This window comes from Melozone crissalis, unplaced genomic scaffold (genome assembly GCF_028551555.1).
Source record: "Melozone crissalis strain CALT ecotype California unplaced genomic scaffold, PUWL_Pcris_2 ptg000114l_1, whole genome shotgun sequence".
Lineage (NCBI taxonomy): Eukaryota > Metazoa > Chordata > Aves > Passeriformes > Passerellidae > Melozone > Melozone crissalis.
Window position 1 is genome coordinate 3,996,134 of NW_026535891.1, and position 23,763 is coordinate 4,019,896.

Genomic DNA, 23,763 nt, shown 5'->3' on the forward strand with positions numbered 1-23,763 from the left:
CGGTGTCCCCAGCCATGTGCACTGTGTGTCACTCGCTGCTGTGGCCACCGCTCCCCTGGCTGGCGGCTCTTTGGATGAAGGGGAAGGAAGTGAGGTCACGTCTGTCCCTACGTGTAGGTGGCACATGTTGGAGGCAGTGAGGCCACAAGCTGGGCACAGAATGGGGACAAGGCTGCCTAGTCTGGGGACATGGTGGGGATGCTGTTGCCAGGACTGGGGGGGCTCAGGGGATGTGGGGAACCAAGGATGAGTGTCCAGCAGAATGGGGTTCCGGGGGAATTGGGGTCTCCATGCCTGAGGGCATTCATGGAGGGGGGTGCTGTGGGAACATGGTCCCCAGGGATTTGGGGTCATGGCATGTGGTTGTCAGGGTTGGGGGTGCAGGGGGAAGAAGGGGACCCTCGGGTATAGGGGTTCTGTGGGAAGAAGCAGCCCATGGGATGGGATCAAGGCAATGGTTGTGCTGGGCACTGGCAGTCCTGGGATAGGGGTCCCCAGGGAGGAGAGACCAAGGCAATGGTGGTCCCATGTTTGGGGTTGCCAGGAGAATGGGGATGTCAGGGATGGGGAATGACTGGGTGGGCACGGAGGTCACAGATCCTTCCCTGGCTTCCTCAGATTGTGGGGTGACTCAGAGGCCAGCACAGCCCCCAACCTGGGGCACCCCTGGGCTGTCTTGCGATGCTGTGGGGCACTGCCCCACTCACACCTGGGTCAGGTCCCCCAGTTTCCTGACTCAGCCATCCCAGGCAACACCTGATGCCCTATTGGTTCAGAAAAAATTACACCTCTGTAGAATAAAAGCAAAAATCTTTCCCACACAATTTTTTCCCTAATATAGAACATACCCAGCAAAAATCAAACTGACAAGGTATAAAATGCTCAGGTTTATAGAATTCTTTTAAAAGTTTCTCACCCAACAAGTCACTCCCAGTAAAAACACAAAAAATCACGATGAAATGAGTCTTTTTGCTTCCCTTTAGGAGCCCATTGGTGCATTTCCCAGCAGCGTTTGCTTGTGGATAAAAGAGAGTGTGGAATCTCCCTGGGTGTCCCAACAGCTCCATGGCATTGTTCCCTGCCTGCTGGGTAGCAACCCAGCCCTGAAGGAAGCCTTTTCTTGAGTCATATTTAGGAACTCTCCCCATTTTGCTCATTCTCACCATGAAACTTGATTGACTTCCCATGGAGGAAGGGGAGAAGCTCTGTCCCTCCTTGGGACAATGCACAGGAATCTGTGGAAATGCCCGTGTGTGCCTTAGGGCACCAGGACCCACCCCCTGATGTGCCCCCCCAGGAGAGAACCACCCCCATTTTCCCATCTGACTCTCAGCACAAATGGCCTCTCCCTTCTTGTCCAGGATAAAGAAAGTGAAAGTGTTAAGAGAGCACAGTCCAACACTTCCATCACTAACAGCCTCCCTACCCTTTCCTGCACCCCCCATTCCCCATTTTCCCCCTCCCCTGGGTCCCCCCAACCCCTTCCCTGCTCAGATGGACCCCAGGATTGCTGAGCCAGGAACTGGGGGTGAGGGGATAGGGCAAAAAGTAAGGAGAATAAGGAAAAGAGAGAAATAAAGAGAGGAAAATGTCAAGGGCAGGGGAGGACACAGAGCCAGAGATACTCAGGATCCCCATGCAATGCCTGGCCAGGAAATGAGCACCCCAGAAGTGATTTTACGGCTCCCCGTGTCACCCCAAAATCTGAGGCACTCAGGGAAGGAGCTGTGACCCCTCTGTCCCCTCAGCCACTGCCCATCCCTGACACCCCCATCACCCTGGGACCTCTTGGGACCCCATTTCCTTCTGTCCCACCTTCCCTGAGACCCCCATGCCTGGACTGCAATTCCCCAGGATCTTCAACCTCAAAGAAACCCATCCCAGTAATTCCAGTCTCTGGGACACCCCTTCCCTTGGGGGCCTTCATTCACCCAGGGCCCCCAGTCTCACAGGGACCCCTTTTTCCCTGGCACCTCCATGCCTTGGCCCCCATCTCAAGATAACAAATCCCAGGAGGCCACGTTCTTTTGGGACCCTCATCCCCAAGTCTCAGTCCACCCAAACCCTGGTACCGCCATTTCTCTGGGACCCCAAATACCTGGGTATCCCATTCCCCTGGACACCCATCCCTGGCTCCCTGCATGGCCTCAGACCCCAAATTCTGGCAACACCATGTCCCACCATCACCCCATGACCCACAAGTTCCCCACCCTGCCCCCATCCTGTCCCCACCCTGCCCCCACCAAGGGCCACCTACGCGTGGGGATGAGACGTGACCTCGCTTCCTTCCCCTTCATCCAAAGAGCCGCCAGCCAGGGGAGCGGTGGCCACAGCAGCAAGTGACAGCCAGTGCACATGGCTGGGGACACCGGGATGGCCGGGAAGGTGGCGCTGCTCCTGTGGGGTGAGTGCCCTGGGCACGGGCCTGACACCCCGGGGATGGGGAGGGGAGGGGGCACAGAGGGGCTGTGGGGTCCCCTGAGGTCTCCAATGCCAGCAGAGCCAGAGCAGGGCATGGAGCCCAGTGTGACCAGAATTGTGGGGTGGCTTTAGGGACAGAAACAGGGGAACTCGTGATGGAGACAGGAACAGGGACATAGAGATGTTGGGGCAAGGATGTGGCAGAAGAACCTTGGGGCTTGGGTAGCTGTGGGGACAGGGACAAGGGAACAGGGATGAGGGACAAGGGAACAGGGATGCAGGGACAGGGACAAAGGCCACGTGGCATGGAGATGGGCCGGGATGACAGGTGCCATTGGAATGGGATCATGGGTCCAGGGCCATGGGGTTTTGGCCATGGGGACAGGTACTGTAGAGCTGGTGGAGGGGGCCAGTGCAAACAATAGGATGTCCACAGTGTCCCCATGACCCTCACCCAGCCCTGTCCCTTCTCCCTTCCAGTCCAGACCCTCGGCCTTGCTGGTGAGTCCTCGGGGGATGCCATGGCCCCACCCCACTTTCCCCAGCCCCACACTGGCCCTGGCAGGCTGGTGTCCCCTGTCACCTGCAGGTGCCCAGACCACCCAGCTCCTGGTGGAGCCCCCCTGGAGGCTGGCGGTGCTGTGGGACCGGGTGACACAGACCTGCCAGGGCTCCGGGACTACCGGTGCCACCACCTGGTACAAGGACGGGCAGCGCTGGGAGAAGGAGGGAGGCAACAACTTCACTGTCACTGAGAGTGGCACCTACATGTGTGAAAGACCCAGCACGGGGCTCAGCCTCCCGGTGAATGTCTCAGACGGTGATGGTGGTTTGTGTCCTCAACCTGGCACCCACAAGAACCCTGGGGACTCTGGTGGGCTCCACTCCATGGGTCTCCCTCTGGTGTGATCAGAGCCCATGTCCTACACACAGGGACATACCAGAGTATCCCAGTACTGTGGGACCCTTGTGTTGAAATTGAGAAAACCTGGTGTGCTGGCTGTGACCCAGTATGGGGATCCCAGTCACATCAGGACCCTCCAGACCCCTGTGATGTGACGGCACCCCTCTGCCCCACAGACCAGCTGATGCTGCAGGTGCCAGCGTGGGCACTGCTGGAGGGGGAAACGCTGACACTGCGCTGCCGGTACAGGCAGGAGAAGTCGGTTGGTTCGGTGTTCTTCTACCGCGAGGAGACGGAACTGAGAGAGCTCCACAATGGGACCGAGCTGTCCCTGTCCCCTCTGCAGTGGAACCACAGCGGATGGCTACCGCTTCAAGGTCTGGGTGAACAACGGGGTATCACAGGGATGGGAGGAGTCAGCGCTGGTGACAGTGACAGTGCATGGTGAGCACCTCACATCTGCTAACCCGACAACCCCACAGCCCCTCGCCAGGGACTCGGGGTCACCATTCCCACAGTCCCCCATGTCCTCCCGTGACCTTGTCTGGATACCCGTGCCGGAGGGTCTCCCCAAGCCCAGCTCGGGGTCCCCCCTGACTCTCAGCTCCCTCAGCACCCCCAGCCCCCTGCGGCCCCGAGCCCTCCTCCTGCACGTGTTCTACCAGGACGGGCAGATGGTAGGGGGCCCCCAGGGGCTCCCGCAGCTGCTGGTGCCTGCCATGGAGGTCTCCCACTATGGGAATTACAGCTGCGAGGTGTGTTCTGAGGGGATGGGCATGCGGAAAAGCAGCACCTGGCTCCACATCACGGTGCAGTGAGTGTGGGGATGGGCACAGGGAGTCCCCACAGCCTCCTCGGGTCCCCTGCCTGGGTACCTCCATGTCCCCAAGACACCTTACTTGTGTCCCCCCGCCTCTGCCCTGTGTCCCCTCATCTCTGTAGGGTGTGACCCTATCTTCAACATCCCCCATCACACCCACCCCCTTGTCCCTATCCCCCCAAACCAGCTGCCAGCCCCTCCCTGTGGCCTCAGCCCTGTCTCTGTCCCTGCAGTGCCCGTGGCCAATGCCACCATCACCCTTGGTACCCTGTCACACCAGGTGTGTGCAGGTGACACCGTGACCCTGCGCTGCTTGGTGCAGGTGGGCTCAGCCCCTGTCACCTTCACCTGGCTGCAGAACAGGCAAGAGGCTGTCCAGGGTCCCCTCCTGGGGCTCAGAGCCGTCAGTGTTGAAAATTCGGGCACCTACCTGTGCGTGGCCACCAACCAGTTGAGACAGGACGGACACCGTGTGTTCCGGGAACTCAGCCCCGAGCTGGCCCTGTTGGTGACACCATGGGGACACAGGGACTCAGGTGAGGTCACACAGGTCATTCAGGATTGCAGGACCCCTGGGTTGATGGATGATCCTGATGTGTCCCCCTCGGTTTCTTGCAGTGGCCGCAGGTGTCGGTTGGGCCCCTTTGTTCCTGCTCCTGCTCATGGGTGTCATTATAGCCTGGCACTGGTGGCACCTTGTGGGTGGATGACAATGGGGGACAGGGGGCCCCAGGGAGCTGTAGAGGCCCCCAGAGTGGGGGCCTGATAGGGCAGCACCCATAGCCCCAGAACTGTCACCTTGCCTAGGGGTTCTGAAGGATTTGGAGAGGTGCTGGAGGGTCATGCAGGGATTTTGGGGGTTCTTTCAGGGGCCCTAGGGGTGTTTGGAGCGCCTCTGTCCCTGCTGGGCTTTGAGTTCCTGAGGCTGAGTTGGCCCAGGGCACTGGGGAGGCTCATGAATTCTGGGGGCCTTCAGGGATGCTTGGGGTTCCTGAGAGGAATTGAGAGTCCTGTGGGGTTTCAGTAATCCTGAGAGGGGGCAGGGCCCTGGGACCCCACAGTCACCCTCCCCTCTTTCCTTTGCAGCTGCCAGGAAGCAGCAGGGAAGGTGAGTGGGGTCTTCAACCATGAGTGCCCTTTTTCCCACATGTCCCAAGTCTCCATCACCTCTGACACATTGTCTTTTGCCCCACAGGCCTCCCCCTGATCCCCTGGCCCCCCCAGAGGAGGGGGAGGTTCTGTACACCGAAGTTGTGAGCACCAACCATGCGCAGCCTGAGTAGTGTGGATTGGGGCGACAGTGACACATCACTGGTGTCAATTCCCCCCCCTTGGTCCCTCCAACCGTTGTGTCCTGCAGAGCCCCCAGGCATCACCGACCACCAGTAACCCTTGGTGGGCTACGCAGAGCTGTGGGGACCCCACAGGCGACCAAGAATGCCCAGTGACATCAATGAGGTTGTTCTGTGACACTGGGGGCAACTGGGGTGCACTGGGTGTCCCCACCCATGGGCACCCACTCGTGTGTGTGCTGCCACTAAAAACTGCCCCTCCCTGTGGAGGCACGAAGATCCCAAAGGGCTGAGAGAAGAATAATTTCCTGCAACAGCAATGAAAGAAAATAAAACCAAAAGCAACAGCAAAAAGGTTCAGGATTCAAATTTTCTCAAAAAGATCAATTTCCTGTGAAAGCCCCCAAAAGGAACAAACCCTGGACACTCTCCCCTGCTCAATTCCTCCACCAGAGGAACCTGTCAAAGTCTTGGAACTTCCTTGATCTGATGGCCAAAGCGGCCTTCAGGAGGCTCTGGATTCTCTTGAGCCATTTCCCAAATTATTCCTCTTCCCTGTTCCCCACACGAGGATGTCACAAATGCCCTGTGGGGGTTGCAGAGCCTCCCCATTCTTCAGAGCAGGATGGGATCAGGCCATGGCACAGGGTGGGATGTCAAAAACAAGAGAAGTTTGATGTCTGGAGACATTTTGGAACACCTGTGTGTGGCAGGGATGGGTCAGGCTTTGCTTTTGGTGAGATAGGGCCCCGTCTATGCATCAGCCTGTAAGCCATGGAACACAGGGACAGTGTGACGCTCTGCCAAAGCCAGCGCCTCAGCAGCCGGGTGACCAGAAGTGCCACCTGGAGAGAGGGCCCTTGGTAGCCAAACTGCCTTAAAAGGGAGAGCATGAGGTGGTGAAGTCCCTGACCGTCTTTCTTAGTATGTCTGTCTCATCCACACTGGAACCCGGGAGTTGGCAACTCATTTAAATGAGAAATATCTCCCAAGGAAAGTGGCAGCATTTCTAGAATGGAAAGAAGACCCATGCCTAAAATTTTATTAATTTTGAAAATGATGGGGCTTCCAGGCCAAAGTGTAGAAAAGGGAATAAAAGGTCTTTTCTTGGAAATTTATAAACCACAACAGAACAAACAACACAAACCCACAACTTTCCCTCCCGCTCAGCGCTGTAGGTTTTTGTGGCAGTTTTAACTGCGGCGAGCAGGGGGTGCTGTAGGGAGCACTCCCGGCCAGCAGGGGGCGCCCCAGTCCAGCTCCATCCCCTCAGGGGCCATGGCGGCCTCGGACGGGAGGGAGGAGGGCAAATCGCTCCTTTTGCAAACTCACGGCCACCAATCGGTCCCGGCACCACCACCGGCAGCAGGCAGAAGCCGCCAAGGCAGCAGGTTGGATCCCAGTGCCCACTGGCAGTGTAGCAGTGTCCCGGACCAGGCACACACCCTGCACAACACCCGCGTCTGCTCTCCATGATCCCGAATGGAAGGAATGCAGTGCCTGACCCCAGGCAGGTCTCGGGTCTACAGCAGCACCTCTGCTGGATTTACACCACAATTCCTGAAAACCCTCAGCCTTTCACTCAGGTGAGGAGGGCAAGGATGGAGCAGCTTTGGGGACACCTGGAATCCACACAAGGTCACTCCCCACAGCCCCACCACAGCTGTCATCAGAGCCACAGCTCGATATTTCCACACTCCACACTTTTCCCTCTTGTCTGGCAGCCACGGCCAGAACCCAAACATTCTTCCCAGGCCGTTCCAAAGGGCTACGTGGTTGAGACAGGAGGAAGGATGGACCCCATCAGGTTTTTGAGCAGTGTTTTTGGATTTGCCAGGTTTTTGTGGCTATCTCAGACACTTGCTACAAGGGACAAAGTGATAAATTGCTACATTTCCGGACTGATTCCCCTCAGCTGCCCCTGCAGGGGCAGTTTCCAGCCAGCCCTGCTGTGAAAACCATCAGACCTCTTTGCAGAGCCACTGCTTGGGGGCACCCTTTTGGTTTTGTGCTTCTTTCAGGGCTGAGCAAACCACAGGTAGGCCTTTTTCCCCCACAGAATTCTCACCTCTGAAGCAGCTCCACACACCCAGAGCCCCTTGGAATCTGTCTGGGGTGACCCCCAGGCCACCGGCACCTTGTGCGGGCTGTGCTTGGCCCTGGGTCACTCCAAATTCTGAGGAATCCAGGGAAGAAGCTGTGAACCACAGGTTCACCCAGGAACTGCCTATACCTGGGACTTCCATTTAAACTTGAAATCTAATCATGGGGCCCCCATTCCTTATGTCTCCCCCTCTCTGGAACCCCTCCTCTAGTACTGACATTCCCTAGTACTGACATTGTCCAGGACCCTCATTCCCAAGGAACCCTCTCCTGTCCATTCCACCCCCTGAAATCCCCCTTCCCCCAGGACCTTGATTCTCCCACGACCCTCTTTCCTACAGAACCCCTCATTCCCCCTACATTCCCATCCCAGGACACCAAATCCCTGGAGCCCACGTTCCGCTGGGACTCCCATCCCTGAATTCTGAGCCCTGGGCATCCCCATTCCCATTGCACCCCAATCCCTGGTGATTCCCCATCTTCAGGACCCCCATTCCCAGGGACCCCATCCCTGGAACACCCCATTCCCCTGGACAGAGAGCCCTGGCTCCCAAAACCCTCTGAGACCCTCCCTCCTGGGAACCCCATGTCCCACTGTGTCCCATCCAGCCTTGGTCCCACCCTGCCCGCAGCCTGTGCCCAGCTTGTGGCCACCCTGCCCCCATCAAGGGCCACCTACGCATGAGGATGAGACCTCACCTTGCTTCCTTCCCCTTTGGCCAAAGAGCCACCACCCAGGGGACAGCCACCCCTGGCAGTGAGTGACAACCAGTGCACATGGGTGGGGACACTGGGATGGCCAGGAAGGTGGTGCTGCTCCTGTGGGGTGAGGTCCCCAGGCACGGGCCTGACACCCTGGGGAAATGGATGGGGTGGGGCACAGGGGAGCTGCAGTATCACCTGAGGTCCCCAATGCCAGCAGCGCCAGTCCATGTTACCCACAGTGGACCTGGGTGGAACTAGGGATGTAGGGTGGCTTTGGGGACAGGAACAGGGGGCAGGAATTTGGGGATAGGGATGTGGGGACAGGAATATGGGGACTGGCACCTTTGGGCTCAGGTAGCTCTGGGGATAGGGACAAGGGAACTGGGATGCAGGGACAGAAGGGTACAAGAATGGTGAGGATGCAGCCATGGGGATGGGATCATGGGGATTGGATCATGAGCTGGTGGGGGTGACGTGGGCCAGTATGGGCTGTGTCCATGGTGTCCTCGTGCCTGGGGTGTCCACAATGTCCCCATGTTCTGCCTCAGCCCAGGGTGGCCTCAGTGTCCCTGTTCCCAAGGTGCCTGTGCCACATGGGTGGCTGTGACACAGACATGTCCCTCTGCCTCTCCAAATGTCTTGGGGACCACCAGACACACTTTCTCAGAAGAAATGCTGTCTCCATGGGGACAGTTTGGGGGTAGCCACCACACCCTTTACTCCGTGTGCACCTGTACCCACAGTGCCACCCCCACCCAGCACTGTCCCTTCTCCCTTCCAGCGCAGACCCTCAGCCTCACTGGTGAGTCCTCAGGGGAGAGGCTCTGGGGGTGTCTGTGTGGAGGCTGTGAGGTTCTCACCATGCACTGTCACTGGCGTGGACACCTCCCACTACCTGTCTTTAAGCCAAACCCTGCAGGTGTAGTTGCCACTGTGTTGCAGCTGCAGAGGGAACAGGGTCAGCTCTGTCCCATTTCGGAGCTCCACCAGCTGCTCCTCCTCACGGTGGAAGTACACCCAGGTGACCAGGTTGTTCCACCGTCTCCGGCAGTGCAGTGTCACCCTGTCCCCCTCAAGCAGCGCCCGAGCCGGCACCTGCAGCACCATCCAGTCTGAGGAACAAGTGGGTCCTGTCACATCATGAGGGCTTGGACGGGCCCGGATGCACCTCCCAATGGGACCCCCCATTGGGTCATACCCAGCACACTAGGGGTCCCCAATTCCAATACAGGGACCCCTCACACTGGGATGCTTTGAGATGTCCCCAGAGCAGGGCACAGGCTCTGGTCACATAGGAGGTGACCCATGGAGCAGCGCCAGAGCCTTTGGGGCCCCTGCAGGTGCCAGGCTCGGGACACTCAAACCCTCTTACCATCTAAGACAGTCACGGGGGGGCTTTTTCCACTTCTGGGTCTGGCACACGTGTAGCTGCCACTCTAAGTGACAGTGGTCGCGTCCCTCCTACCCCCGGCGCTGCCCGCCCTTGTACCAGGTGGTGACACCGGTGGTCTCCGAACCCTGGCAGGTCAGTGACACCTGGTCTCAAAGTACCGGCGGCCTCCAGGGGGGCTCTACCAGGAGCTGGGTGGTCTGGGCACCTGCAAGTGACAGGGGACACCAGCCTGCCAGGGCCACCATGGGGCTGGGAACAGCAGGGTGGGGCCATGGCATCCCCTGAGGACTCACCAGCAAGACCGAGGATCTGGGCTGGAAGGGAGAAGGGACAGGGCTCAGTGGGGGTGGCACCACATGGACAGCGGCACCCGGGATAAAGGGTGTGGTGGGTGTCCCGAAACTGTCCCTATAGGGGCAGCAGTTCTTGTGGGAAAGTGCATGGTGGTGGATCCCAAAAGATTTGGTGAGGCAGATTTTTCTGTGTCGCAGCCACCCGTGCACCACATCCATGTGGCACAGACACCTTGGGAACAGGGACACTGAGGCCACCCTGGGCTGAGGCAGAACATGGGGACACTGTGGACACCCCGGGCACAATGACACAACAGGCCCATGCCCGGGGCACTCACCCCACAGGAGCAGTGCCACTCACACAGCTCCCCTGGCTGGCGGCTCTTTCGAAGAAGGGGAAGGAAGCGAGGTCACATCTCAACCTTATGCGTAGGTGGCCCTTGGTGGGGGCAGAGTGGGGACAGGCTGGGCACAGGATGGGGACAAGGCTGCATAGTCTGAGGACATGGTGGGGGATGGTGTTGCCAGGAGAGGGGGGCTCAGGGGATGTGGGGAACCAAGATGGGTGTCCAGGAGAATAGGGCACCAGGGGAATTGGGGTCTCCATGCCTGGGGGGTTCCAGGGCTGGGGGTGCTGTGGAAACATGTTTCCCAGGGATTTGGGGTCATGGCATGTGGGTGCCAGGGTTGGGGGTTCAGAGGGAAAAGGAGACCCTGGGAATAGGGGTTCTGGTGGAAGAAGCAGCCCATGGGATGGCATGAAGGTAATGGTGGTGCTGGGCAATGGCAGTCCTGGGATGGGGGTCCCCAGGGACGAGAGACCAAGGATATGGGGGTCCCATGGTTGGGTTCCCAGTAGAACAGGGGTGCCAGGGATGGGCAATGTCTGGGTGGGCACAGGGATCAAAGCTGCTTCCGGGATTGCCTCAGATTTGGGGGTGACTCAGAACCCAGCACATTCCCCACAGTGCTCATGGCCAGTGGGGCAACCCAAGGTTGTCCTGGGAGGTTCTCGATCTCTGCCCCACACACTCCTGGGCTTTTTCCTGTCACTCCCATTTCCCAGCTCAGCGACCTCAGCAAACATGTGATGACCAATTGGCTGGGACAAAATTACACATCCATAAATAAAGGCAAGAATCTTTTCCCACACCATTATTTTCCCCCCCCAAAAAAAAAATCAAACTGATAAGGTATAAAATTAGCTGGTTTATAGAATACTTTGTATCATTGCCTTCCCAACAAGTCACTCACAATGAAAACACAAACAAATCACAAAGAAATGAGATTTTTTTTTCTCCCTGTAGGAGCCCCTCGCTGCATCCAACAGCAGCATTTGCTTGTAGATACCACAGGGTGCCTGGAATCTCTCCCTGAGTATCCAACAGGTCCATGCGATTGTTCCCTGCCTGCTTGGCAGTAACCCAGCCCCCAAGGAAGCCTTTTGTTGAGCCATATTTAGGAATTCTCCCCATTTTTTTCATTCCCACCCTGAAACTTGAATGACTTCCCATGGATTCAGCTCCCAAAAGGGGAGAAGCTCTGTCCGTCCTTGGGACAGTGCACAGGAATGTGTGGAAATGACTGTGTGTGCCTCAGGGTCTGATTCCCTGGTAAATCCACTCCAGCCTGCCCTGAATTCTCCTGCCTGGGCACTCTCTGCTCCTGCTGTGACACCCTTGTTCCCCAGCCCCTCGTGCGCAGCTCCTGTTCAATATTTCCACATTTTCCCCTCTCTTCTGGTGTGCACATCCAGAATGCAAACATTCTTTCTTGGAGGTCCCAAAGGGCTGCAGGTTTTGTTCAAGATGGAGGGTCCAGGTCAGGTTGTTGAGCAGATTGTTGTTGCCTTTGCAGTAGTTCTAGGGATCTCTCAGTCTCTTGGGACAGGGAAAAAATGATCACTTGCTGCATTTCTGGACTGGTTCCCCCACAGCTGCCTTTGCATGGGGAGTTTCCAGCCAGCCCTGCTCTGAAAACCACCAAAGGCCCTCACAGAGGCACTGCTTGGGCTCTCTTTGGGGTTTGTGCTTCTTGGAGAGCTGAGCAAACCACATCCAGGCCGTTTCCCCCACAGAATTCTCACCTCTGCAGCAGCTCTAAAGCTGCCAGGATCAAAGCCAAGGGGGCAGGGGGGACCCTCAGGTGCTGGCTGCCCCCTGGGGCTGGACCAGAGCAGGGCTGGGCAATGGCCATGCCTGTGCAGTGGGGCTGGGCCATGGCTGGGCCCCATCCTTGCATTGACAGGCACCGGGCAAGGAATGTGCAGGGACATTTCTGAAACTGCCACCCATGGGGACAGGACACCCCATGTCAGGATGTGTCACCCCCTGGACTGGTTTCTCCCAGGTCAACCCCACAACAGGGATCTCACAGGGCAGGACCCTCCTGGATGTGCCTTCCCAGGACAGACACTGCCTCCCTTTGCCATCTGACTCTCAGATCAAACGGCCTCTTCCTTTCTGTCCAGGAAAAAGAAAGTGAAAGTGTTGAGGGAGCACAGCCCAATACTTCCATCCCCCACAGCCTCCCCATCCTTCCCTGCTCTCCTTACTCCCCATTATCCCCCTCCCATGGCTTCACCCAATGCATTCCCTGCTCAGGTGATTCCTGGGATTGCTGAGCCAGGAACTGGGGTTGAGGGGACATGGCATAAAAGTGAGGAAAAAAAGGAAGAAAACAGAAAGAAAGAGAGAAAAAATCAAGGGCAGGGGAAGGCACAGAAGCAGAGCTGCCCAGGACCCCCATGTGATACCTGCACAGGAAACAAGCATCCCAAGGGGGCAGCACCTGGCCATGGGCCACCTCAAAATCTGAGGCACCCAGGGAAGGAGCTGTGACCCCCATGCCCCCGCAGCTATTGCCCATACCTGGCACCCCTATTCATTTGGAACCCCAATCATGGGAATCTGATTTCCTTTTGTCCCTCCTTCCCTAAGACCCCTTCCCTGGACTGCAGTTCCTCACGATCTCCCACACCAAAGAACCCCATCCTGGTAATTCCAGTCCCTGGGAACCCCATTCCCTTGGGGACATTGATTCCCCCAGGGCCCCCGTTCTCACAGTGTTCCCCTTTCCCCTGTCACCCCCATCCCTTGGCCCCCATCCCATGATCACAAATCCCTGGAGGCCACATTGTTCTGGCACCCTCATCCCCAAGTTTGAGTCCATCCATCCACTGGGACCCCCATTCCAATGGGACCCCATCTCTGGGAACCCCATTGCTCTGGAAACCTATTTCTGGCTCCCTACACCACCTCAGACTCCAAATTCTGTCCCCACCATGTCCCACCATCACCCCCATGTCCCACAAGGTCCCCACCCTGCCCCCATCCTGCCCCCACCCTGCCCCCACCAAGGGCCACCTACATGTGGGTACGGACGTGACCTCGCTTCCTTCCCCTTCATCCGAAGAGCCACCAGCCAGGGGAGCGGTGGCCACAGCAGCGAGTGAAAGCCAGTGCACATGGCTGGGGACATTGGGATGGCTGGGAAGGTGGCACTGCTCCTGTGGGGTGAGTCCCCTGGGCACGGGCCTGACACCCTGGGGATGGGCCCTGGTGAGGCAGAGACTGGTGGGGAGGGGGCACAGGGGGGCTGCAGGGTCCCCTGAGGTCCCGAAAAGCCACAGAGCCAGAGCATGAGGTGACCAGGGCTGTGGGGACAGGAGAGGGGGGACAATAACAGAGGGACAGGGATTTGGGGAACTATCATGGGGCTGGTGGGGGTGACCACTGCAACCACTGTTTAGTTTCCATTTCCGTGTGCCCAATGTGTCCCCATGTCCTAACTGAGCAAGGGCTAGTCGGTGTGTCTCTGTCCCCAAGGGGTACTTGCCATGCTATGACAGTTTATGGACAGCCCCCACACCCAGTCCCTCCCTTCCAATGTCTCTGTGATGCCACCCTCACCCAGCCCTGTCCCTTCTCCCTTCCAGCCCAGACCCTCGGCCTTCTTGGTGATTCCTCGGGGGGTGCCATGGCCCCATCCTGCTGCTCCCAGCCCCACGCTAGCTCTGGCAGGCTGGTGTCCCCTGTCACCCACAGGTGCCCAGACCACCAGGCTCCTGGTGGAGCCCCCCTGGAGGCCGGCAGCGCTGTGGGACTGGGTGACACTGACCTGCAAGGGCTCGGGCACTGCCCGTGCCACCACCGGGTACAAGGACGGGCAGCGCTGGGGGCAGCAGGGACCCGACCACTTCACTGTCACCGAGAGTGGCATCTAGACGTGTGACAGACCCGGCAACGGGCACAGCCCCTCTGTGACAGTCTCAAATGGTGAGAGGGGTTTGGTTGTCTCCAGCCTCGCAGCTGCAGGGACCCCAAGGTCTCTGGGTGTGCTCTGCTCCATGGGTCACCTCCTGGTGTGACCAGAGCCCATCCCCTGTACCTGCGGAGATCCCAGAGCATCTCAGAGTGGAGGGACCCCAGTTCTGGATTCAGGGAACCCTGCTGCACTGGATGTGTACCAATTTGAGAGTCCTTGAGAAAATTGAATGCCACAGGTGTCCAAAGATTCCCATGTTCCGCAGCCCGACTAGTGCTACAGGTGCTAGCGCAGGAGCTACTGGAGGGGGACACGGTGACACTGCGCTGCCGGCGCTGGGAGAACATGTCGGTCACTGGGGTGCGATTCTACCATGGGGACAAGGAGGTGGAGACGTCCCTCAATGGGACCGAGCTTTCCCTGTCCCCTCTGCAGCTGAACAACAGTGGCCGCTACAGCTGCAGGGGCCAGGTGGACTCCAAGGTGGCACCGTGGGCGCACTCGGCTTCAGTGACAGTGACAGTGTACGGTGAGCACCCCACAGCCGCCACCCTGACACCCTCTCAGCCACTCCCCAGGGACTTGGGCTCACAAATCTCCCTCCCCTCTCCTTCCCAGAGCTCTTCTCGGTGCCGGTACTGGAGGGTCCCCCTTATCTTACTGTGGGATCCCCCCTGACACTCAGCTGCCTCAGCACCCCCAGCCCCCTGCGGCCCCGAGCCCCCCTCCTGCACGTGTTCTACCAGGACGGGCGCATGGTGAGAGGCCCACAGGGGTCCCCGCAGCTGCTGGTGCCCACCATGGGGGTCTTCCATTCGGGGAATTACAGCTGCCAGGTGAAATCCGAGGGGGGGATCATCATCGAGCAGCGCCCAGCTCCGCATCACGGTGCACAGTGAGTGCGGGGATGGGCACAGGGAGCCCCCACATCCTCCTCGGGGGCCCCTGCTCTGTCTGAGGATCCCCATAACTAGCCAGGTCCCCCATCCTTTCCTGGGTACCTCACCCAGCCCTATGTGGGTACCCCCATCTTTCTGGTAATCTTTTTCCACATCCCCTCATTCCTGCTTGGGCCACCCTCTGTGCCCCCCCATTCCTCACTGGGATCCCTTCATCTCTCCCTGAGCCAGCCTCAGCCCTCTCTGATTTCCCTCCATGGTCCTCAAGTCTCACCATTCCCTCTCTGGTTTTGCATACTCTTCCTGGTGTCTCCCCATCTTCCTCTCCAGGTTACTCATCCTTGAGCCCTCCATCATTCCTTGGGGTCCCGTTCCAAGCTCCCCTCCTATCTCTGTGCCTCCTTTTCCTCACTGGGGTCCCACTTCCCCTCTCCCATCCCTCCCCACTACGGGTCTCTCACTGTTCCCTGGTGTCCCCCCATCCAAGGGGTCTTGCCCTTGAGGGGTGTCCCTGTCAGTGCAGCCCCCTGGGGGACAGGTGGCATGCAGGGACTGACTGGTGCTGAACTGTACGGTGGCTGCGGGTCCCCTGTCCTTCTCCTGGCATCGGGAGGGCTCAGAGGCATTGCTGGGAGCCAGCCCCTGCCTGGAGCTGTGCCATGCTGGGGACAATGACAGCGGCCAGTATCGGTGCCGGATCAGCAACGGGGACAGCGTGGCTGAGAGTGACCTCCTGAATATCACCGTCCTGGGCAAGCAGGACCCTCGGTCTGGGGGTGACCCCTCCCATGGCACCCCCATCCCACCTCGCCCGGTGCCGGCCCTGTCTCTGTCCCCACAGTGCCAGTTGCCAATGCTACCATCACCCCCGGTCCCCTGTCACACCAGGTGCATGCCGGTGAGCCCGTGACCCTGCGCTACTCTGTGCAGGTGGGCTCAGCCCCTGTCACCTTCACCTGGCTGCACAACAGGCAGGAGATGGCCCGGGGTCCCCTTCTGGAGCTTGGAGCGGTTGATGTGGGACATTCGGGCACCTACAAGTGTGTGGCCACCAACCAGCTGGGACAGGATGGGCACCGCATGTTCCGGGCACTGAGCCCTGAGCTGGTCCTGGCTGTGACAGCGCGGGGACACAGGGACAGAGGTGGGGTCACACTGGGTCACATGGGGGGTGCAGGACCCCTGGTCATCTGGGCGACCCCAATGTGTCCCTCTCTGTCCCCAGCAGTGGCTCTAGGGCTCAGTGGGTCCCTGCTGTTCCTGCTCCTGCTCCTGGTCATCATCGGGGGCTGTTACCAGTGGCACTGCTGTGGTGGGTGACAATACAGGCGGAAGGGGTTCCCAGGGATTGGGGTGAAGCCGCCCCAGGGTATGGGGGCCATCGGGTGTCACCAACAGCTCCTAACTTGGGAGAAGCTGAGCCTGCAGAGACCTCAGCTTGGGGTCCTGGGAGCTGTTGGATGGTCCTGCAGAGATGTTGGTGATTCTATCAGGGGTCCCCCTCTCTGCCAGGCTCGGGGTTCTCGGGACTCAGGGTGTTGGTGCAAATGGGGTTGTTCAGGGATATTAGTGGGGGCATCAGGGATACTGGGGGTACCTGGGGAGAATTGTGTGTCTGGTGGCAGTTCAGCATTCCAAAGGGTGGATGGGGGCCCCTGGGTCTCCAAAGTCACCCCTCCAGTTTTCCTTTGCAGATGCCAGGAAGCACCAGCAAAGGTGAGTGCAGCCTCCAGCCATGATACACCATTTACCCAAACCCCCAGCACCTCCCATCCCCTTCCATACACCCCCTTATTCCCACAGGGCCCCCCTAGACCCCCTGGCACCCCCAGTGGAGGATCCTCAGGCGATGTACATGGAGCTGCAAAGGCAACCGTGGGAATGCAGCGACATCTATGACAATCTACACCAAAAGTTGTGATGCTCTGGGAAGCGGGAGGCACTGGGTGACTCTCGGCGTGCTCCCTCTATGGCTCCTGTGGTTGCCCGTCCTTCCAAGGGAGGTGCTCATGGGTCAGGGGGAGGCTACACAGGGCACCCTGTGCTCCCCATTTCCTCTCCCAGTACCCCCAAGGGCTCCCCCATCCCTTTGATCGTACCTGAAGGGGCTCCCCAGCCCCATCCAAGTGCCCAAGTACCCTCAGGGACTTCCCCATTCTCTCCCCACAGTGCTTGCAGTACACCCAGTACTTCCCCATTCTGCCTCCCTCTACCCCTGTCCCATCCCGCTGTAAAAGGGGGAGTCGGGGAGGATTCTTGCTGAAAGGTTTCTCGGGTGAAAATGAAGCACAAAAGTGGCAATATTATATCTGAGAACTGTTTATTGATAAAGGAGGATAAGCGTTCGTACCAAAGGGGGATAGTAGGGAGGAGAAAAGGAAAAGGATAGAGAGAGAAACAAAAGACAGGCACAGCGTTACTGCCAGGAGCCCAGGAGCTCTGTGGGCATCAGCTGGGCAGATGGAGTGTGTGTGCTGCAAGCCAGGGCGAGCCCCCATGGCTTTTGTGAGTGGCTGGGCGTGATTTCCAAGGATGGCACCTGCGTGTCTCTGGCATGGGCGAGCGATGGCTGCAGGCTGGCTGCTGCGGGCTGGCTGCGGGCTGGTGCTGCGGCACTGGTGGCTCTGGGCTGGCTGCCGCGGGCTGGGGCTGCAGTGGGCAGGTGCAGCAGGCTCGGTGCTGTGGGCAGCACGGGAAACGCGGCAGGGGCGGCGGGTGGGTGCAGGCAGCATCCGCTCCATTGGGGAACAATTAGGGAACATCCAGGACGAGCAGGAGTGAGCTGCCTCATGGAAGCAGCACAGCAGGAAAGAATGGATGCAGGCAGGGGAGAAGGACCACTGAAAGAAAATGCAAGGGAGGGGATTGTCGATGATATTTTTACCGGATGTCCAAGAGGAATGATGCATCTGACCCCATCTTTTTAGAAGGCTTATTAAGTACTTTATTATACTATATTATTCTATATTATATAACATTACATCTAAACTGAATCTGCCAAGCACTCAACTGCACTCCACTGAACACAATCTCATGACTGTCAGCCAACAGTCCCCACACACACACACCTGGATTCAAATGGTCAGTGAATCAAAACTCTCACATCAGAATCCAATCACCGATTCCCTTCAGGTAAACAATCTTCCACAATGCATTCCACGTGTGAACAACACAGGAGCAGAAAATGAGATAAGAATTGTTTGGATCATTCTTTGCCTCTCCCACTGCTTCTCTCAGGTTCAGATAATGTGAATCCCGCAGTGGAGGAGGGCCAAACTGACCCTCTGAGTGAGCCCCTGATCCCTGCAAGAAACCTAAAGCAAAACACTCGTGTTTTGTCACAGTTTGCTGCTTTTATTTGCAAAGTCACCTCCCACAGCCTGATTTCCCGGGTGTTTTTACACAGATATTTTTCCTCGGGCATCTGTCCCACCAGCAAGTGGGGGTCACTCACAGCCTGATCACTGAAGCTTTCTCTCCCCTGATTCTCGGTTGTGTGAAGCCTCGCCAGGGACAGGGTTCCCAGCACATGCAAAACCCACAGAGTCATTTTTCACCTCATGTGTAGCATATGTTGAGACATAAATCAAAAAAAAAGCCCCCTCCCAGTGCTCCCAATGAGGTGGCTGTGGTGGTTTGACCAGGAAGAAGTGGGAATTCTGGGATGCTGTGGTCAAACCAATGGGTGCTCGGATTTTTATATTGGCACCTGATGTGGCCAGTGGGATTTGGACACACCTCCGAGAACACACAGGGGTTAAAAGCAGAGCTTCGGTCCTGAGAGTTTCTCTTGGGACTTTGAGGGACAGAGGTCGGATCTCCCTTGCCCCGTCCAGCCGCTGCTGCTGGCTGGGGGGGAGGGGCAGCCATGTGGTAGGCCTGGGCCTGGACAGAGATGGGGGGGGGCCCTTGAGGATGGAAGGGTGGAGGAGCACCAAGAGACATCGGGCAGCCCCCCCCCCCCCCCCAGGAGAGAGAGAGAGGAGAGCCGGCAACGACGAATGTGATAGCAGCCGGCCCAGGAGGAGAAAGGGGGGGGAATGCAGAGAGGGAGGAGGTGCCCGGCCGGAGCAGCAGCGAGTGTAGGAGTACCGGACTTCTGGGACAGACAGAGACTGAAATTTTTAACCCCTTTCTTTCATGATTGGGACCTCGCAAAAATGCTGATCCTCCTCGGAGCTGAATAAGAAGGGAGATAAGAGATGAGATAACAACGACCTGGCCCAAAGGATGTTGAGAAGCCTGGCTGAGTGGGGAGAGATGACTGGAGTGGCCTTTTGGCTGGACTTTTCTTGTGTAGCCATAGACTCAGTTTTATTCCTGTGACACAGAGACTGTATTTAGGGGGAGGCAGTGCCTCAGAACCAGGAGGGTTCATTGTGGGGACCCCTCGGCCCCAGGGGGTTGGAAAAAAATGGGGGGGACAGATGTCCCAAAGCAGAGACTGTGCCTTATTGGAATGAGACAAGGCATCCTTAAAAGACAACCCTAAAAGCAGCTCTGGTCCATGCCCAGTGGTGAGAGCACTGCGCATGGAAGGAAGATGTCACAAGCGGCAAAAGGACTTTCCGGGCGGTGCTGAGTGACATGGAAGCACACAAGGTTTCGGCGTGTTTCTAGGGGAAGCCGATGGTGTAAGAAAGACTCCTCTCCTCTTCATGGACTGAAGTTTGAATATCCTAAAGGGTGGTGCCAGACTGGGCAGTTGGTGATTTTGGGGGAATGTATCGGATTGGGAAATTTTGGTGGTGGGGAGGAGGAAAGTGTTTTTTGTAAGGTTTTCAATTTTTTTTTTTTATAGTTTTTTTTCCTTCTTTCTTTTCTTGTAGTTTAGGTAATAAAGTTTTCTTTATGTTTAAGCTGGAGCCTGCTTTGCTTATTCCTGGTCACATCTCACAGCAGACACCAGGGAGAAGGTATACTCATGGGGGCACTGGCTCTGTGCCAGGCCCAAACCATGACATTGGCTTACTGGTGCCCATCCCAGTTCCAAGGGGGCACAGGACCTGGTTCCCTGCTCCTGGGAAAAAATGCAGATCTTTGATTAAACTGGCAGAAATGGTGTTTCTTTGTTCAGCTCTGTCAAGGAAGCTGAACAAGGTGAGAACCTCCCTTGGAGTGGAATATACGACCCCCTTCTCTCTGAACTATTATAACTTTGAAATTACAGGGCTTTTAGGTAAAGATGTGGGAACACGAATAACAGTTCTTTACTGGTATATATTGACAGAAACAAGTTAATGGAAGTTGACTTTCACTGGATATTATATGAATTGATATAACATTATTGGTTATACTGTTGATTAAATATTGCAATGTTGTTCAGATAGTGAAAAGTATTGTGGAGTGGCTGATGTTGTTGTGGTGGCCGGGAGTGCTCCCTGCAGCGCCCTCCACTGGCCGCGGTTATAACTGCCACAAAAACCAACAGCGCTGAGCGGGAGGGAAAGTTCTGAGTTTGTGTTGTTTGTTCTGTTCTGGTTTATCAATTTCCCAGCAAAGAGCTGTTATTCCTTTTCCTACACTTTGGCCTGGAAACCAGATCATCTTTGAAATTAAAAAATTTTCTGAGATGGGTTTCTTTCCATTCCAGGAATTTTCCCCACTTTCCTTGGCAGATATTTCTCATTTAAATGAGTTGCCAACTTCTGGGTTCCAGCGTGGAGGGGAAAGACACCCCATGAGCAGATAGGGCCAGGGACTTGGCTACCTCATGCTCTACCTTTTAAGCCAGTTGGGTCACCAAGGGCCAACTCCCCAGCTGGCACTTCTGGTCACCCAGCCACTCAGGAGCTGGCTTTGTCAAAGCGTCACACTTTCCCCAGTGTGCCATGGCTGACAGATGATGGACAGACGGGGCCCTGTCTCAGCAAAAGCAAGGCCTGACCCACCCCTGTCACACACAGCTGTTCCAAAATGTCTCCAGACTTCAAATTTTTCCTGTCTCTGACACCCTGCCCTGTGCCATGGCCTGAACCCCGCTGCCTGGGAAAGGGGAGGCTCAGGAACCTCCTCAGTGCCTTTGTGAGATCCTCGTGTGGGGAACATGGCAGAGGAGGGGTTTGGGACAGGGGACAAGAGAATCCAGAGCCTCCTGAATGCCACTTTGGCCATCAGAGCAAGGAAGGTCCAGGGCTCTGCCAGATTCCTCTGGTGGAGGAAACGTGATGGGGGGGAATGTGTTCGGGGATTGTTCTTTGTTGGTGGCTTTCCCTGGAAATCGTTCCTTGTGTGACAATTTGGGCCCTAAACCTTGTTGCTGTTGCTGTTGATTTTGTTCTTTCATTGCTGATTCAGGAAATTTTTCTTCTCTCAGCCTTTTGGAATCTTTGTGCCTCCATGGGGAGTGGTAAGGAAAGGGGCAGTAGCCCCTGGTTTTTAGTGGCAACCCAGAACTGGAGAATCCCATTCCTAAAGCCCAACAAAGCTGAATAAACACCATCTCTGCCAGTTTAACCAAACAGCTGCATTTTGGGCTAATTAAGAAGGAAATGGTCCCAGTGTCCCCTGGAACTGGGAGGAGCCTGGCCAGCCATGGGTGTACTGGGAGCACTGGGAGGGGGAAAGAGGAGCACTGGGTGCCCTGTGCAGATCCCCTGACTTGTGGCCATCACCCCAGGCAGAATGGGCCACCATGGGAGCCATGGGATGGGGACTCCCAGTGTCCCCCTGTGTCACAGCAGGTTCCATGGACATCACTGGTGTCCTGCAGTCGCCATGTGGTCCTGGCAGCTCTGCGTGGGTCACGTGGGGATCCTTGGGGGGGACAGTAAGAGCCACCTGGCGTGGGGTGACACCCATGGGTGACATGTCCGTGTCCCCACCCATCCACCGTACTCACCCCCTGCCCCCTCATGTCCAGCCCCTCCCCCACCTGCAGGGGATAAGGGGGTTCTGCTGGGCCCTGTGGAGAAAAGGGGGGGGTCTGAGGGGTATCTGGGGAGGGGGTCAAGGAGAGTCATGGCTGGAGCTCCCCACTCACCTGTCCTGGGATTTCCTGAGAGCTGCAAGAGAAAGAGGATGGGGTGATAATGGGGTGCCCTGGTCCCCAACACCACCTGGGACCTTTAAATGCCCACTGGAGCCCTGAGCCCCCACCAGACACTGATTTCTACTGGACTCCCAGGCCCCTGCACCCCAAAGCACCCCCGAGGAGCCCCAGAACACCTGAGCCACTGAGGTGCTCCAACCCCCTCCCCGGACCCTTGAACTGACCCAGGACCCTGATTTTTCCCAAAGCCCCTGAGCACCCCTCAAGCCCCCAAGAACCCCAAGAATTGGAATGCAGGGAAGCCTCAAAACTGCTTCAGGATCCCTGAAGAGCTCTCAACATCCCTGCACAACTCTACAATACCTCCCTAAACGCCCCCAGGAGATCCATGTGACACCCCAATATTCCTCAAAGCCCTTCCTGGGAACGGCCTGGATCCACCAAAATGCCCCCAAACCTGTGAGCACCCCAAGCAAAGGTCACTTGGGGGCTCAGCTTCCACCAGCTCAGGGGCTTTGGGTGATGCCCAAACTGCACCCCCAGTGTGTGGGGCTTCCCCCCAGTTCCTGTAGGACCTCGTCCCTCCCCATTGTCACCCATCGCCGTGGTACCACCACTGACAGCCTCCGATGACAGCCAGTAGCAGGAGCAGGAACAGGAGGGTCCTGCCGACATTCACAACCACTGCTGGGGACAGAGGGGAGACATTGGGGTCATCCTGAACTACAGGGGCCCTGAACCCCCCAGCAACCCTGTATGACCCAACCTGTGACCCAGGGTGAGCCAGGTGTCACCTCCAGGGCCAGCTCAGGGCTGAGTGCCCGGAACACGCAGTGCCCGCCCTGTCCCAGCTGGTTGGTGGCCATGCACTGGTAGGTGCCCAAATGTCCCACATCGATGTCCCTGAGCTCCAGGAGAGGACCCCGGGCCACCTCCTGCCTGTTTTGCAGCTAGGTGAAGGTGACAGGGGCTGAGCCCACCTGCACTGAGCAGCGCAGGGTCATGTTGTCACCTGCGTGTATCTGATGTGACAGGGGACCGGGGGTGATGGTGGCATTGGCCATGGGCACTGTGGGGACAGAGACAGGGCTGAGGCCACAGGGAGGGGCTGGCAGCTGGTGTGGGGGGATAGGGACAAGGGGGATGGGTGTGATGGGGGATGTCGGGGATGGGGTGACACCACAGAGGGGTTAGGGGACACAGAGCAGGGGTGGAGGGAACAAAGAAACGTTTCAGGGGGACATGGAGGTCCCTAGGCAGGGCATCCGAGGAGGCTGTGGGGGCTCCCTGTGCCCATCCCTGCACATACTGCGCACCGTGACGCGGAGCTGGGTGCTGCTCGTCCACGCAACCCCCCCCTTGGAGCGCACCTGGCATCTGTAATTCCCAGAGTGGGAGACCCCCATGGCGGGGACCAGCAGCTGCGGGGACCCCTGCGGGCCCCCCACCACCTGCCCGTCCTGGCAGAACACGTGCAGGAAGGGGGCTCGGGGCCACAGGGGGCTGGGGGTGCTGAGGCAGCGGAGATTCAGGGGGAACCCCTTGGTGGACTTGGGGGGACCCTCCAGCACTGGCACCGAGAAGAGCTCTGGGAAGGAGAGGGGAGGTGAGGACTGTGACTCTGAGTGCACTGGGAAGTGGCTTTGGGTTGTGAGGAGATTGGAGTTCCAGCCGTG

The 23,763-nt window shown here is 57.7% G+C and overlaps 1 pseudogene; it reads left to right on the forward strand.

The window, feature by feature from the left end:
- Positions 1–2,318: 2,318 nt before the first annotated feature.
- LOC128948121 (Fc receptor-like protein 4) lies at positions 2,319–16,416 on the forward strand (annotated as a pseudogene).
- Positions 16,417–23,763: the final 7,347 nt, after the last annotated feature.